The following is a 13,640-nucleotide window of genomic DNA, read 5'->3' as shown; positions in this document are numbered from 1 at the left end:
TGAGTCATCAGTTATTGTTGTGCCAGCTTTACAGATGAGGACAGTGAGGCTCAGAAAGCTAACAGAGGTAGCAAGTCACAAAGATGGGAGCAAACACAAGTCTATCTGACTCCCGAACACTTGCTCTTCCATCAGGTCACGCGAGCTATCTCTGAAGGGCAGAGAAATGCCTGTAACAGGTAGGTCATGCATAGACCTTCCCCGAAAAGCAGCTCTGTGACTCAGCTTACAGTGCAAGGGAATCTTCCAGGTTCTCTTTCCTGGTCACCGGCCTGAACTGCACAGCCAAAACTCTTCCTTCTGGGCTTCATAAAAACAAACAACTCTGTAACAAAGGTTTGCATGAAAAACAACTATCAGGTAAACATGGAGGCTTGACCACACTTGTTTATCTTCTTTCTTTTCCAGAACTCCACTAAAATGGGGGTACAGATTAAGAGATATTTAATTCCACAAGAACAGAGAGGAGGAGAGAGGAGACAGTATCACAGAAGTGATGTCCACATGGGTTTGGCACTGTGACTCCCTCACTTAGTACACCACAGGAAACTGCAGCTTACGAGCCTGCAAAGGACATACAAACCAGCAGAAGCCAGTTTCCAGGAGAAAGCCCCCCACGATGCAGGGTTGGAACTGGACTATCTGATGTTTAGGATGGGTATTCGACATCTGTTGGAGCACATGGTAGGTCAAATTGTGTTCCTTCCCCTTCTTCCCCTGCCCCTGCCCCATGTTCTAAGGAAATATGTTACTTTACATGCCAGAAGGGGCTTTGTAGCTGTGATTAAGGATTTACCCCAACCAGTTTTTTTTCTTCTAGTTTTTATTTTTTATTAAAGTATATTTGACATACAATATATTTAGTTCAGTTCAGTTGCTCAGACATGTCTGACTCTTTGTGACCTCATGAACTGCAGCACATCCAAGTCCAAGTCCAAGTCCAAGGGAGTCCAAGTCTTCTCCAACACCACAGTTCAAAAGCATTGATTCTTTTTTTTTTTCTTCATTTATTTTTATTAGTCGGAGGCTAATTACTTCACAACATTTCAGTGGGTTTTGTCATACATTGACATGAATCAACCATGGAGTTACATGTATTCCCCATCCCGATCCCCCCTCCCACCTCCCTCTCCACCCGATTCCTCTGGGTCTTCCCAGTGCACCAGGCCAGAGCACTTTTCTCATGCATCCCACCTGGGCTGGTGATCTGTTTCACCATAGATAATATACATGCTGTTCTCTCAAAACATCCCACCCTCGCCTTCTCCCACAGAGTCCAAAAGTCTGTTCTGTACATCTGTGTCTCTTTTTCTGTTTTGCCTATAGGGTTATCATTACCATCTTTCTAAATTCCATATATATGTGTTAGAATGCTGTAATGTTCTTTATCTTTCTGGCTTACTTCAGTCTGTATAATGGGCTCCAGTTTCATCCATCTCATTAGAACTGATTCAAATGAATTCTTCTTTAGCACTCAGCTTTCTTTATAATCCAACTCTCACATCTATACACGACTACTAGAAAAACCATAGCTTTGACTAGATGGACTTTTGTTGGCAAAGATATGTCTCTGTTTTTAACATGCTATCTAGATTAGTCATAGCTTTTCTTCCAAGGAGTAAGTGTCTTTTAATTTTATGACTGCAGTCACCATCTGCAGAGATTTTGGAGCTGAAAAAAATAGTCATTTTTTCCACTGGCTATTTGCCATGAAGTGATGGGATCAGATGCCATGATCTTTGTTTTCTGAATGTTGAGTTTTAAACCAACTTTTTCACTCTCCTCTTTCACTTTCATCAAGAGGCTCTTTAATTTTTCCTCAATTTCTGCCATAAGGGTGGTGTCATCTGCATATATGAGGTTATTGATATTTCTCCTTGCAACCTTGATTCCAGCTTGTGCTTCACCCAACCCGGCGTGTCTCATGATGTACTCTGCATATAAGTTAAGCAAGCAGGGGGACAATATACAGCTTTGACGTTCTCCTTTTCCTATTTAGAACCAGTCTGTTGTTCCATGTCCAGTTCTAACTGTTGCCTTCTGACCTCCATACAGAATTCTCAAGAGCCAGGTAAGGTGGTCTGATAGTCCTATCTCTTTCAGAATTTTCCACAGTTTGCTGTGATCCACACGGTCAAAGGCTTTGGCATAGTCAATAAAGCAGAAATAGATGTTTTTCTGGAACTCTTGATTTTTCGATGATCCAACAGATGTTGACAATTTGATCTCTGGTTCCTCTGTCTTTTCTAAATCCAGCTTGAACACCTGAAAGTACACGGTTCACATCCTGTTGAGGCCTGGCTTGGAGAATTTTGAGCATTACTTTGCTAGCCTGTAAGATGAGTGCAACTGTACTGTAGTTTGAATATACTTTGGCATTGCGTTTCTCTGGGACTGGAATGAAAACTGACCTTTTCCAGTCCTGTGGCCACTGCTGAGTTTTCCTGGCATATTGAGTGCAGCACTTTCACAGCATCATCTTTTAGGATTTGAAATAGCTCAACTGGAATTCCATCACCTCCACTAGCTTTGTTCATAGTGATGCTTCCTAAGGCCCACTTGACTTCACATTCAAGGACATCTGGCTTTAGGTGAGTGATTACCGTATCATGATTATCTGGGTTGTGAAGATCTTTTTTGTACAGTTCTTCTGTGTTCTTGCCACCTCTTCTTAACATCTTCTGCTTCTGTTAGGCCAATACCATTTCTGTCCTTTATTGTGCCCATCTTTGCATGAAATATTCCTCTGGTATCTCTTACTTTCTTGACGCGATCTCTAGTCTTTCCCATTCTGTTGTTCTCTATTTCTTTGCATCGATCACTGAAGAAGGCTCTCTTATCTCCCCTTGCTATTCTTTGGAACTCTGTATTCAGATGTTTATATCTTTTCTTTTCTCCTTTACATTTAGCTTCTGTTCTTTTCTTAGCTATTTGTAAGGCCTCCTCAGACAACTATGTTGCTTTTTTGCATTTCTTTTTCCTGGGGATGGTCTTAATCCCTGTCTCCTGTACAATACCATGAACCTCCATCCATAGTTCATCAGGCACTCTGTCTGTCCAGTCTAATCCCTTAAATCTGTTTCTCACTTCCACTGTATAATTGTAAGGGATTTGATTTATGTCATACCTGCATGATCTAGTAGTTTTCCCCTACTTTCTTCACTTTAAGTCTGAATTTGGCAATAAGGAATTCATGATCTGAGCCACAGTCAGCTCATGGTCTTGTTTTTCTTGACTGTATAGAGCTTCTCCATCTTTGGCTTCAAAGAATATAATCAATCTGATTTTGGTGTTGACCATCTGGTGCTGTGCATGTGTGGAGTCTTCTCTTGTGTTGTTGGAAGAGGGTGTTTGCTCTGACCAGTGCATTCTTTTGGCAAAACTCTGTTAGCCTTTGTCCTGCTTCATTCTGTTCACCAAGGCCAAATTTGTCTGTTACTCCAGGTATCTCTTGACTTCCTACTTTTGCATTCCTGTCCCTTATAATCTGAGGACATCTCTTTTGGGTGTTAGTTCTAGAAGGTCTTGTAGGTCTTCATAGAACTGTTCAACTTTAGCTTCTTCAGCATTACTGCTTGGGGCATAGACGTGGATTAATGTGATATTGAATGGTTTGAACATTGGAAATGAACAGAGATCATTCTCTCATTTTTTTAATAAGATGTCATAACATCAGTTTAATCAGAGAATATACAGATAATTATACCTTAATGCTTCATAGTCATTAGTATGAACAAGGTATTTTTGATGCTGAAACCTTCCAAATACAACATACATCTTTACAGTTTTCAAGTTCAGGCTTGGCACATCCTGGTAGAGTTATAAATGACTTATGATACTTTATATAATAATATGATTTTACTCTATGCTTTACAGCCACATGTTTAAAAAGTGAACTCAGTTCTTAACAATTGGAAAGAAAGTTGGGACAAAAAGTCCTAGTTCTCAGGCCACCTTCAGGGTGCTAGACATCCCAAGAAAAGCGGGTTTGTTCCAATGTGGTGTGGCCTTTCAAAGGAAGTGGAGGTGGCGTAGAAGATAATGCTATTTGCAAAGTGTCATTTTCTCTCCTGAATCACCACTGGGAAAGTGCTCTCCTGAGGACTCAGGGATGCTCTGCTGCAAGTCCAGGCATCTGTGGTCCCTGGGTGGTGGCAGGCTTCAGTCCCCAACCTGCCTGGATGTCGGGGCAGACAGAACTCTAATTCTGCCAGCAGAGTGAGGTGAACTTGAGCCTCTGCAGTCTTTAGACTCCAAGGTAGTGTCCAATATACCAACAATCTCTTTACTTTTGTAAAGGGCCTAATAATAACCAATGCCTTATCCAATGGAATCCAATGATTCCATGGGATTCATTTATATTTTTTAAATTTTTAAAAGACTTTTATTTATTTTTTAGTTTTTGACCATGTGGCATATGGGGTCTTAGTTCCCTGACCAGAGATTGAACTTGTGCCTTTGTGGTGGAAGCATGGAGTCTTAACCACTGAACCACCAGGCAAGTCCCATGGAATATACTTTTGAAACAAATACACTGGAATTTACATACTGAATGAACACTGTAAACTTTGAAGGAGTTATCTTATTTTAACAATGCCACCATCACTCAAGCTATCTTTGATACTCTACTTTGAACCCTGACACTATGGTTTATAGTACACTTAAAATAATCTTTACAACAATGGCAAGATTTTGACTTTAGGGTAGGCCTGATATTGTGTAAGTCATCAAAAAATGAGAAATCTGAATAATTCAGTCTCACTCTGAGCTAATTTTAAGGGTCAGCTAGTGTGTCCTTACAGCATAAAGTGCTCAGCCAATGTTTTCTAGAAGAACAAGGCTTAAAATCTGTTGTCAATGGTGGCTTTCTTTGTAAATAGCATTTTAAGATTCTAAAGTAAGAAAGTTGTTGCCTTAAATTATTATAAACTTACTAAAAAGGCTATGTTGTTGTTTAGTTGCTAAGTCATGTCCAACTCTTTTGTGACCCCATAGACTGTAGCCCAAAAGGCTTCACAGTCTATGGGATTTCCCAGGCAAGAATACTGGAGTGTCTTGCCATTTCCTTCTCCAGTCATTCTCTCATTTTTGAGATTGCATCCAAGTACTGCATTTTGGACTCTTTTGTTGACTGTGATGGCTACTCCATTTCTTCTAAGGGGTACAATATATTAGTTTCCAGTATACAACACAGTGATTTGACATTTATATACATTATAAGCTAATAAAAGTCTAGTAACCATTTGTCACATGCAAAGTTATTACAACGTTATTGACAATATTCCCTATGCTATACATTATATCTCTATGATAGTTATTTTATAACTGGAAATTTGTACCTCTTGATCCTCTTCACCAATTTTGCCCAAGTTTTTAACCCCTCCTTTTTCGGGCAACCACTTTGTTCTCTGTATCTATGAGTCTGTTTCTGTTTTGTCCTGTTTGTTCATTTGCTTTTTTTTTTTTTTGAAGTCATTATTAAGTTTTTGTTGAAAATAACTCATGTTCAAAAGGAAAGGCCAGATCTGGTTTCCTCAGTGTGTCGAGTCGGGTGGAGAGGGAGGGGAGAGGGGGGATCGGGATGGGGAATACGTGTAACTCTATGGCTGATTCATGTCAATGTATGACAAAACCCACTGAAATATTGTGAAGTAATTAGCCTCCAACTAATAAAAAAAAAATTTTTTTTAAAAATAAAAAAGAAAGGCCAATATGTTGTGTTATCAGAATAGTGTAAATCAAAGTTGATTGGCTGGTTAAAAAGTCATATGGAAAAGTTGAAAGGAAATTGAGTTTTAAGAGAGTGTAAATAACTAGAATATTTTAAAATGTTATATTAAAATTAGAAATTTTATACTAAAGATATACTAGAATATACTGGAATGTTTGCAAAAATGAAAACGGTGCTTTGCTTTTTCGATTCCACATATAAGTGAAATCATACTGTTTGTCTTTCTCTGACTTATTTCACTTGGCATAATAGTCTCTAGGTCCATTCATATTATTGCAAATGGCAAGATTTCATTCTTTTTTGTGACTTAGTAATAATCCATTATTTCTCTCTTCACAACATTCTTTACTAAAATTTCCCTTGGGTTTTGGAATCATTGGGTCTGATTTTGCACAGAAAATCTGCTTATCATCTGTGGGGCCCCAATAAATGTACTTTCATTTTTACGAGTCTCAGCTTCCTCATCTGCAAAATGAGGGGAAAATTCATGCCTCCTCACTGGGCTCTCCGGTACCTGAAATGAGACCGTGTCAGGAAAGTTCTCAGCACACTGCCTTGCATGCATTAGGGTTTCAAAAACTGGCAAATGAGTTTAGGAACATTATGAAAAAGGTATTTTGTTTACAGAAGCTTTTATTTCTAAATTTTTGGGAAAATAGGCTTTTTTAAAAATACGTGTTAAATTAAATTACGTTCACTGTAAAGAAAATAACACCAAAAAGCCTAATGAAATAAAAATAATCCAGAATACTAGCATCTAGAGATGACCACTGAAAATATTTTGGTAAGTGCCCTCTAGAATTCTCTCTAGTCTAAAGAAACATGCATAATTTTCCATAAATGGAAACAAATTCTACTTACATCCTAGAGATGCCTTTTTAAACATATAGTCAGTAACTATATCCATATACAATCATAGAATTATTGTTAAACTTAAGTTTACTGTGGAGAAATTTCTTAAATGTACAGAAGTAGAGAAAAGAGTACAGTGAACTCACACATATTGTCACCTAGCTACAATCATTAGCAATTTGTGGCTAGTCTCCGTCTTAGCTCACCTTTTTAAAAATTGGAGAATAATTGCTTTACAATGTTGCGCTGGCTTCTGCTGCACCGCAGTGTGAATCAACTGTACGGACACATATCTACCCTCCCTCCTGAGACCCCCTCCCCTCCACCACCCCACCCCTCCAGGGCATCACAGAGCACTGAACTGAGTTAGCCCACTTATCTAACACTAGACTATTTTAAAGCAAATTTAAAGCAAATCTATAACTTTAATTCTTTAAAACAAACCTTTTAAACCAGAGTGAGGACTTCCGTGGTCGTCCAATGGTTAAGAATCTGCCTGCCAAAGCAGGGGACATAGGTTTCATCCCTGGTCCAGGAAGATTCCACGTGCTGCAGGGCAACTAAGCCCACGTGCCAGAACTACTGAGCCCTCACACCCTGGAACCCATGCTCCACAACAAGAGAGTAGCGCCCGCTCACTGCAACTAGAGAAAGCCCACGTGCAGCACCAAAGACCCAAGAGAACCAAAAATAAACAAATAGAGAAATAAATAAAAAAGCCTGAAATATGTTTCTATATTATGACTTTGTACATTTCTCTTTTCTACATTTTTTTTTATTTTTTATTTTTTTCATTTATTTTTATCAGTTGGAGGCTAATTACTTTACAATATTGTAGTGGTTTTTGTCATACATTGACATGAATCAGCCATGGATTTACATGTATTCCCCATCCCGATCCCCTCTCCCACCTCCCTCTCTACCCGATCCCTCTGGGTCTTCCCAGTGCACCAGGCCTGTACATTTCTCTTTTATGAATGTACCCACTTATATTTTTAGCTAGTTTTGTATTGATAAACATTTGCTTGTTTCCTTTTTTTCTGATTATGAGCAATGCCTTGGTGCATATTCTTTTGCTCTTAAAAAGTAAAGGCCTCCAAATACCCATGGGAATGATACTCAAAATTATTAACAACAGTAAGACAAGGCTATGGAACAAGTAGAATAGTTGAGGGTTATGGGGTGGAACACGGTGATGGAGGACCCCACTCTCATCCCCACACCGGGTATTAACCACTAGTTGAATCCTGAGGAGGTGTGGGGGTGCCAGGAGAATTGTGGAGGTAACCAAGGAGGCAGGCATGACATTTGAGGGGCTTGAACAATGTATACACACAGCCAGTATGGCAGTATTTTTATATTTCAATAACTGTGCATCCAAGCTAAATGTCAGCCCTCTGCCTTCATACTCCCCCAAGATGGAATCACTGTTAACAGCTTTTTGGGTATCTTTCCAGAAATATTGTATAATATTTAATTTTTTTTTACATAAACAAGGACACACCTAATACACTACACCATGCCTTGCTCTTTTTGGTGTATGTATATCTGGACTTTCCAGGTGGCTCAGTGGTAAAGAATCTGCCTGCCAGGCGGGAAACTCAAGTCTGATCCCTGAGTTAGGAAGATCCCCTGGAGAAGGAAATGGCAACCCACTCTAGTATTCTTGCCTGGGCAATCCCATGTACAGACGAGTTTGGCGAGCTACAAATCCAAGCGGTCACAAAACAGTTGGACATGACTTGGCAACTAAACAACAACATGATATCTAATAGATATTTCCATATCAGCATGGATAGATCTAATGCATACACAGTGGCTAGATGTGCATTTTACGGCTCTAAGACTATAGGGGTGTGTGTGTGTGTGTTAGAATCTTGCTTGTCATTTTTTTCCTTTCCTATATCTCTTTCTGATGGTTGTATCTGAGACTTAGTGGACCAAATGTGCCGATTGGTGACCCTGCAGTAACCAATGAGCTGCTGAGCCTCCAGAAAGGTCACTGGTTAGCATTAGTAATCAGAAGAGAAAAATTTTTATGAAACATCTTTCCAAAGAGCTTACCTTGGACTGCCCAAAGATTTGTTTTCCCCATGTAGTTTCTCTTCAAGTCAGGAGTCTTAAAGTCACCGTAAGGTTATAGACAAATTCTTTTTCATCAATGCAAAATCAGAATTAATTCTAGGTCAAATCCGGAGGGTTCCAGAATGTGAGACTTTAGTGGTAATTCCAAGTGATTGAAATGCCAGAGCAGAAAATCCACAGTATTCCAGGGAATCCAATCGAAATCTTTCACAAAGGCTGACCTGGCATGAGCGTGAATTTCCCTTCTGAAGACGATCCAGTTTGAATGTTTCAGTATTGCAACGTAAGTCAAACTAGAGGAGAAAGTCACCCCTTCATTCAGACTCTCTTGTGAGAGCTGGAGTTGTGAGATTTTCCCTAGCAGATGGTGAGGAAAGGTTTGTTTCTTTTATTGCTATGGAAACAGAATGGCAGCATCTCATTGGCTCAGGCCCTCAGCTCTTAAGAGAGAAGGCTAGAGAAGCAGCCATTGAGAAATTCTCCAAGATATGTTTAAGACATACTAAGACATGAGACAAGAGACAAGATCTGTTTAAGACATACTACCGGAGGAAACAGAATTAAGTAGTACTCCTAGGCTTAGTAGGCTGTGGCAGTCTTTTCCAGGCAGGATCTGTGATGGGTTTTAAATTCCTCTGTCATTGGCTCACAGAAACCTAAAACTCTAAAGTAGGCACTTTCTTCCTTGAATTTCAGACTTTGAAATCTGTTAAAGTACCAGTCCACCTGGGCAGGAGTCCTTTTCAGTTACCAAGAAGCTCAGATTTTTTGCCGTAAAGAAAACTGCTTTTACTTATTACAGAAAAAAAAAAAGCTTGTGTATCAAAGACCAGTAGCTTTTATTTTTAATCTACTGCACCTCACTGTATTTTACACATTTTATAAAAAAATTGCATGAAATAATACCTTATTACATACTATTTTATCTTTATTTTTTAAATAATTTAAAATTTTTACTTATGTTTAAAAATTATTTTAAAAATTTATTTTATGTTGGAGCAGAGTTGATTAACAATGCTGTGTTAGTTTCAGGTATGCAGCAAAGTAATTCAGTTATACATATGTCTATTCTTTTTAAAATTCTTTTCCTATTTATGTTACTACAGAATATTGAGCAGAGTTCCCTGCACTATACAGTAGGTCCTTGTTGATTATCTATTTTAAATGCAGTAGTGTGTACATGTTAAGAACAAACTCCTGATCTATTCCTTCTTTTAACTATTTTTAACAATGCTTCTAGTTAAAATGAAAGCTGATTATAAATTCATCTTGTTGATTTCATGATTTACTGAAGAGTCACAAGCCGAAGCTTTTAAAACATTGCTATAAGTTCATCCATTCATTCTACTCCATCAGTTCAGTTCAGTTCTGTCACTCAGTTGTGTCCGACTCTTTGCGACCCCATGGACTACAGCTCACCAGGCTTCCCTGTCCATCACCAACTCCCGGAGCTTGCTCAAATTCATGTCCATCGAGTCGGTGATGCCATCCAACCATCTCATCCTCTGTCGTCCCCTTCTCCTCCAGCCTTCAAGCTTTCCCATCATCAGGGCCTTTTCCAATGAGTCAGTTCTTCGCATCAGGTAGCCAAAGTATTGGAATTTCAGCTTAACCATCAGTCCTTCCAATGAACACCCAGGACTGATCTCCTTTAGGATAGACTGGTTGGATCTCTTTGCTGTCCAAGGGACTCTCAAGAGTCTTCTCCAACACCAAAGTTCAAAAGTATCAATTCTTTGTGCTCAGCTTTTTTATAGTCCAACTCTCACATCCATACATGACTACTGGAAAAATCATAGCTTTGACTAGAAGGAACTTTGTTGGCAAAGTAATGTATCTGGTTTCTTTTTTATTTTTTTTTATTTTTTCAGTGGGTTTTGTCATACATTGACATGAATCAGCCATAGAGTTACACGTATTCCCCATCCCGATCCCCCCTCCCACCTCCCTCTCCACCTGATTCCTCTGGGTCTTCCCAGCCCACCAGGCCCGAGCACTTGACTCATGCATCCCACCTGGACTGGTGGTCTGTTTCACCACAGATAATATACATGCTGTTCTTTCGAAACATCCCACCCTCACCTTCTCCCACAGAGTTCAAAAGTCTGTTCTGTACTTCTGCGTCTCTTCTTCTGCCCTGCATATAGGGCCATCGTTACCATCTTTCTAAATTCCGTATATATGTGTTAGTATACTGTAATGTTCTTTATCCTTCTGGCTTACTTCACTCTGTATAATGGGCTCCAGTTTCATCCATCTCATTAGAACTGATTCAAATGAATTCTTTTTAATGGCTGAGTAATATTCCATGGTGTATATGTACCACAGCTTCCTTATCCATTCATCTGCTGATGGGCATCGAGGTTGCTTCCATGTCCTGGCAATTATAAACAGTGCTGCGATGAACATTGGGGTGCACGTGTCTCTTTCAGATCTGGATTCCTCAGTGTGTATGCCCAGAAGTGGTGTTGCTGGGTCATATGGTAGTTCTATTTCCAGTTTTTTAAGGATTCTCCACACTGTTTTCCATAGTGGCTGTACTAGTTTGCATTCCCACCAACAGTGTAAGAGGGTTCCCTTTTCTCCACACCCTCTCCAGCATTTATTGCTTATAGACTTTTGGATAGCAGCCATCCTGACTGGCATGTAATGGTACCTCATTGTGGTTTTAATTTGCATTTCTCTGATAATGAGTGATGTTGAGCATCTTTTCATGTGTTTGTTAGCCATCTGTATGTCTTCTTTGGAGAAATGTCTGTTTAGTTCTTTGGCCCATTTTTTGATTGGGTCATTTATTTTTCTGGAATTGAGCTTCAGGAGTTGCTTGTATATTTTTGAGATTAATCCTTTGTCGGTTGCTTCATTTGCTATTATTTTCTACCAATCTGAGGGCTGTCTTTTCACCTTACTTATAGTTTCCTTTGTAGTGCAAAAGTAAGTTTCATTAGGTCCCATTTGTTTAGTTTTGCTTTTATTTCCAATATTCTGGGATATGCAGTCATCAAGACACTATGGTACTGGCACAAAGACAGAAATATAGATCAATGGAACAGAATAGACAGCCCAGAGATAAATCCACAAATCTATGGACACCTTATCTTTGACAAAGGAGGCAAGGATATACAGTGGAAAAAAGACAACCTCTTTAACAAGTGGTGCTGGGAAAACTGGTCAACCACTTGTAAAAGAATGAAACTAGAACACTTTCTAACACCATACACAAAAATAAACTCAAAATGGATTAAAGATCTAAATGTAAGACCAGAAACTATAAAACTCCTAGAGGAGAACATAGGCAAAACACTCTCCGACATAAATCACAGCAAGATCCTCTATGACCCACCTCCCAGAATATTGGAAATGTATCTGGTTTTTAAAATGCTGTCTAGGTTGGTCATAGCTTTTCTTTCAAGGAGCAAGCATCTTTTAATTTCACAGCTGCACTCACCATCTACAGAGATTTTGAAGCACAAAAAAATAAAGTCTTTCACTGTTTCCATTGTTTCCCTATCTATTTGCCATGCAGTGATGGGACCAGATGCTATGATCTTAGTTTTCTGAATGTTGAGCTTTAAGCCAACCTTTTCACTCTCCTCTTTCACTTTCATCAAGAGGCTCTTTGGTTCTTCTTCACTTTCTGCCATAATGGTGGTGTCATCTGCATATCTGAGGTTATTGACATTTCTCCTGGGAATCTTGATTCCAGCTTGTGCTTCACCCAGCCCGGTGTATCTTATGATGTACTCTGCATATAAGTTAAATAAGCAGGGTGATGACATACAGCCTTCATGTACTGCTCCCACATTTGGAACCAGTCTGCTGTTCCATGTCCGGTTCTAACTGTTGCTTCTTGACCTGCATACAGATTTCTCAAGAGGCAGGTCAGGTGATCTGGTATTCCCATCTCTTGAAGAATTTCACAGTTTGTTGTGATCCACATAGTCATAGGCTTTGGCCTAGTCAATAAATCAGAAGTAGATACTTTTCTGGAACTCTCTTGCTGTTTTGATGATCCAGCAGGTGTTGGCAATTTGATCTCCGGTTTCTCTGCCTTTTCTAAATCCAGCTTGAACATCTGGAAGTTAATGGTTCACATACTGTTGAAGCTTGGCTTGGAGAATTTTGAGCATTACTTTGCTAGCCTGTGAGATGAGTGTAATTGTGCAGTAGTTTGAACATACCTTGGCATTGCCTTTCTTTGGGATTGGAATGAAAACTGACTTTTTCCAGTTCTGTGGCCACAGATGAGTTTTTCAAATTTGCTGGCATATTGAGTGCAGCACTCTCACAGCATCATCTTTCAGGATTTGAAACAGCTCAACTGGAATTCCATTACCTCCACTAGCTTTGTTTGTAGTGATGCTTCCTAAGGCTCACTTGACTTCGCATTCCAGGATGTGTGGCTCTAGGTGAGTGATCACACCATCGTGGTTTTCCAGGATGTGTGGCTCTAGGTGAGTGATCACACCATCGTGGTTATCTGGGTCATGAAGATCTTTTTTGTATAGTTCTTCTGTGTATTCTTGCCACCTCTTCTTAATATCTTCTGCTTCTGTTAGATCCATACCATTTCTGTCCTTTATTGTGCCCATCTTTGCATGAAATGTTCCCTTGGTATCTCTAGTTTTCTTAAAGAGATCTCTAATCTGTCCCATTCTATTGTTTTCCTCTATTTCTTTGCATTGATCACTGAGGAAGTCTTTCTTATCTCTCCTTGCTATTCTTTGGAACTCTACATTCAAATGGGTATATCTTTCCTTTTCTCCTCTGCATTTAGCTTCTTTTCTTTTCTCAGCTATTTGTAAGACCTCCTAAGACAACTATTTTGCTTTTTTGCTTTTCTTTTTCCTGGGGATGCTCTTCATCCCTGTCTCCTGTACAATGTCACGAACTTCCTCCCATAGTTCTTCAGACACTCTGTCTGTCAAATCTAATTCCTTGAATCTATTTCTCACTTTTACTGTATAATTGT

Source organism: Muntiacus reevesi, chromosome 3 (assembly GCF_963930625.1).
Source record: "Muntiacus reevesi chromosome 3, mMunRee1.1, whole genome shotgun sequence".
Taxonomy (NCBI): domain Eukaryota; kingdom Metazoa; phylum Chordata; class Mammalia; order Artiodactyla; family Cervidae; genus Muntiacus; species Muntiacus reevesi.
Note: the sequence above shows the minus strand (reverse complement) of the source record.